Source organism: Propithecus coquereli, unplaced genomic scaffold (genome assembly GCF_000956105.1).
Source record: "Propithecus coquereli isolate 6110/MARCELLA unplaced genomic scaffold, Pcoq_1.0 Scaffold176, whole genome shotgun sequence".
Lineage (NCBI taxonomy): Eukaryota > Metazoa > Chordata > Mammalia > Primates > Indriidae > Propithecus > Propithecus coquereli.
The window spans coordinates 4,488,768-4,493,494 of NW_012142301.1; the positions used below are offsets into that span (position 1 = coordinate 4,488,768).

Below are 4,727 nucleotides of genomic sequence, written 5' to 3' on the forward strand. Positions count from 1 at the left end.
ATTGAAATCTCAAATTGGAGTATAAAGCTAAAAATAAAATTATCCATATTGCTGGTAATCCTCTTAAGTAATTTTTCCATTGCCAGCTACCAAAATTTTATTGGTCATTTTGACTGAAAACCTCCTTCCCTGCCTGCCCATGAAAAACTGACGAAAAGTACTCTGAATAGAATGTCTTCAATACATACAAAAGAAGCTATGAGCAGAATGATTTGGTTTCATATAAACAGTGGCTTTCAACAAGTCTGCCATCTGCATGTAATTTACAGTATAATATAATATCATTTCAGTGGTCCTTCAAATATGCTGAGTTCTTCTCTTTTATTAATATATGCAGTGTCTCAATTTAAAGCTACCTGTCTCTATGATGTTTTTAAGGGGGACCTGGTAATTACTGGATATCATAACTAATTATCATATTACAAGTTGGACAAATGACACTTTTTCAAATTATGCTTAGTTGTGTCTATTTGTTTTTTGTCTTTGTTTAGGCTTCCCACCTTAAATAATAGTTAGGATTGTTAAATCTTTAAATTTAATCATAATGTTATACATTCGTTCATTATTAATTGAGGGCCTAAGATAAGTCAGGCATTCGTGTATTCATGTTGATTGTCTTATTAAAAAGAGTATTTTAGCTTAGAAGTGGAGAGCCTTGTATATTATAAAAATGCATTAACACATCCCTGTGTACTAAGAATTTATTGTAACCTGTGTAAGCTGCATTAAATTGTTGGAGTCATGTACCAATATTTGCTTATTCCTACTCAGCTCTTCAAGATTTAAAAAAAAAAATATTCAGCTTGGCTCATTTGGGATTTATTCTGTGGCTTATAGTGAAATACACTTTTAGAAGAAATGCATTTATTCTTTCTATATCCTCATAAAACATCTTATCTTAATCTACCACCTCCAAATCAATGACTTCCAAATCTCCCTTGTAACTGCTTTTCTTCCACATTTCAGTCCTGTATTTCTAACTGCTTGTGTCAGTCTCTACTTGGCTGTTCCTGAAACATCTCATATTCAACCAGGCAAAAATTGAACTGATTTTTCTTCATTGTAAAATGATATTCTTTGTAAGTTTGATTAAAAGCTTGGGTTGTGAATTCAGAATTGTGATAGTACATATAAAAGCTTAACATAATGCCCAACATATTGCAAGTACATAGTACATATTAGATATCATCCTCGTTATTGCCTCATTAATGATGCCCCCATACAACAATTGTTAATCTAGATGCCCAAATCATCTTTCATATTTTACTCACTTCATCTCCAATTGTATCCAATACTAAGTTCTATCAAGTTTATTTCCAAATTGTCAAACATGTTTCCTGTTCTTTAATTTCTCTATCTTTAATTCTAGTTAAAGTATAAAAATTATGTAAATATATGCTCTATATGTCTATATATCTTCTGTACCATAACTGGCTCAATAACAAAGGCTATACCTTGACATTTGTGAATGTCACATTGATGTTTACCGTATGTGAATGTCAGAAGTGGTCTGGATTTGCAGCTCTCGACTCAAGAACTGACTGAGGTTAGTGATACCTTATAAAATGCTGGGGATACAGTGATGAGAAGAAGAAACATAGTCCTGACCACATGGAGCTTACATTAAGACAAAAAATTTGGGACCTTTTTCTTAATAGCAATGGTAAAAAAACTGAAGACCTCTAAGGCAGAGGAGTGATAGTGTAAGATTTATAATTAAAAGTAATGATGGTCCAGAATCTGATTATAGCAGCTAAAATAGAAACAGACAGAGTAGAGACAAATTGCACAGATGAAGTCAACAGGACATGAAAAGAAATTAAACATTGGTGGTGTGCAGTAAGAGAGAAGACAAAGATGATTCCTAGATTTCTGGCTTAAAAAACTAGCTGATGATGTCATTGTCTGGGGCTAATGAGGTTTTGGAAGAGATAAACTAACGCTTAGATTTATACATATGCGAAATATCAAGATAATTCCCATAAGCATGCCATCTCACTTATGAGGGTTTTATGCTTTTTGGAAAATTCAATAGCAACTTTGGATCAAGAGGGAAGAAAATTTTTCAATTTCAACCTCAATAATTGAAAACTGACAACATTGTATTACAGAGTGAAATTAAAACTTACTTCAACTTGCCGTGGGTAACACTTATACATGAGCATAAAAATATTAATATTATATACCTCGACATTGATTACTTTACTAGCAGTATAGAAAGTATAACTTGAAATTTTATTTGATGTGATTGTAAATCTATAGGGAAATTACAATGTCCTTAGAGAGGAGAATTTCTAGTTCATTGGTTTGTCTAATGGAAGAATAATTTGATGAGTTAAAGTGGGAAAAGGTAGAAATTCATTAACATGGGCAATGAGAAGGCTAAAAGATGTAAAATAAAATTAGTATAGATTGTATCAAGCTGCTTATTTTGAAAAACTATATAAATATATTTTATGTTGGAATGATTATATGTACCTAGTGCAGTCATTTCTACATTGTCCATTGTCTGTGATAGAATTATACTTAAGCTATGGAAATTCACCAATTTGTTTTCAATATTACTTCCACTGAATAGAACATTTGGCTCTTGCTTAAAATCAGGTTATAGTCCATATTAACAAGACACCCAAATTTTTAGTCAATACAGATTAATCTGGCTACTATTTCTGTCCTTATACCAAATGCTATGCAAGTATTTATCTAGTCTGAGTCTGCATTTGTTTGTTTTGTTTACAGGATATATTTTACTTTGTTAACACACAGAACATGGTGTTAATGAGTCCAAAGACAACAACAGCATCAAAAGCCAAATGTATTCTGATATAATTCTCTCTCCTCTTCACATATAATGTTCGACCTTTTATCTTTATAATAATGGTTGTACTTCTTTTAAGTTGCCTCAAAACTTTTTGAAATTTGGTATGATATGATAAAAAATACATGATGCATTCCTATCTATATATAGTAATTCATTCTAATAATTTTTATGATTTCAAAATCAAAGCTATTTCAAATTGAAATCATTGCCTATTTTAAGTTTCCTAATGCTGTCCTTGTTTTCCATAATTCCCCAAACTTTCTCAGGATAAAAAATCAGTTGTTTTTGGTAATGTCTGCCTGTTCAGTACATATTCTTTTAAATAGTTCATCTGACATTGATGACTTGAATGTCAGCTCTGATTGTACAATTTGTTTCCAGTTCTTTTTAGTTCAACGATAATTTGCTATGGTAAAGAATATTTAGGCAAAATATAAAAATAAGCAGCTCTAGTTTCCATTCTTGTGTGCCACTTTGTGCAGCATCTTATTGCTACTTTCAGCAACATTGTGAGTATGTAGGGCAATGGAAATGTTAATATCTCAAGTAGGTGAAAAAATTTAGGATTAGTATGGTTCTGATGAGTCCAAGAACACTAATAACATCAGTATTATGTTATCACCGTTGTATATAAAATAAAATATATCAAAACAGCTCTGCATTCAAAAGAAAACATCATAGGTAAAATGAAAGTTCCCTTGTACAGCAAAAATGTGTTACACTCTAGTAACACAGGATAAGGTTTAGTCAAAGATAGCTGAAGAAAATATATCTAATTATTTCTGGGAAAGGAACATTTTTCTGTAAATGATGTATTTACGGTATAGGGTAAAGGGATAGTTAGATGTCTTGACAATACTATTCTTTATCTCAAGAAAAATAAATTGATGTCAGAAGATTAAGCCAAGCAGGATTGGTGTTACGTGAAAACCATCCTGTTCTGTTTTTCCCCAGAACATCCAAATCAAACATGATACATGTACAAATATAAATTTCAGACTTTGGAAATGGCCTTCTCTGAGGCCATTATTTTGCAATACCAATTAGGAGGTATTTATGATATTTTCTTTGCTAAACGACTATACTTAATTAGAACATTTTTAATTGTGCCCCAATTAATTATACCCCTAAAAGATTTCTTCTTTCCTCGTTTTGTATAAAGATGATGAAGTTAAACCAAAGCACCAAAAGACTTCAGTATTTACATATGCTAAAGTTGATCAACTGGGCTCAGATAGTTATCAAAAAAATATTTAAAGACTGTGTTATAGTAACTCATGAAAGGACTGTTCCTACTATTTACGCAGAATACTAGCATTACTACTGACATTTTATATCATTTTTTATTGGGTGAAGTTAATTCACTAAAAGGTAGTAACTTGTTTATTCTCACCCTACCTCTGAAATAACAGCTGAACATCTGTAGCACCTGTGACTAGTATTTACTTTTACTGGGTAGGTAGTCTTGTTTCCATTGTTAAGATGGAGTTGAAATCCTTCTAAGTGGTCTCCAATGGTATGGAGTAAATGCCTGCTCTTGCCGTCATTTTCATTGTAAACGAATCTTGACAATGTCAGGTTCCCGTCACAATCTATCAGTGTCACTCACTAAGCAGTGGTGTGACCGTTAGTCCCTTTGAGACTTGCCTCCTTTTTCAGGATCAGGCTGTGGGAAAATCTTAACAAACAGTTACATGTCACCTAAGTATAAAGGATAACAATCCAGTATTTGAATATACTTTTACTATTTTAATGTATGGAAATTTAAAAGATCACTTTAATTTTGTGTTTATTTTATGTGCATTCTATCCAAAGCACATTAAAAAATACTGTAGCCTTCTCTTTTTGAACCTATTCCTCATTGGATATATTTGTCACATTGATGTTTACCGTATGTGAATGTCAG

At 31.9% G+C, this 4,727-nt stretch overlaps 1 protein-coding gene across 3 annotated transcripts in view; it reads left to right on the forward strand.

Moving 5' to 3' along the window:
• The window catches only part of DACH1 (dachshund family transcription factor 1), a 419,915-nt gene that overhangs the window by 277,403 nt on the left and 137,785 nt on the right, over positions 1-4,727 (forward strand). The window lies entirely within an intron of this gene.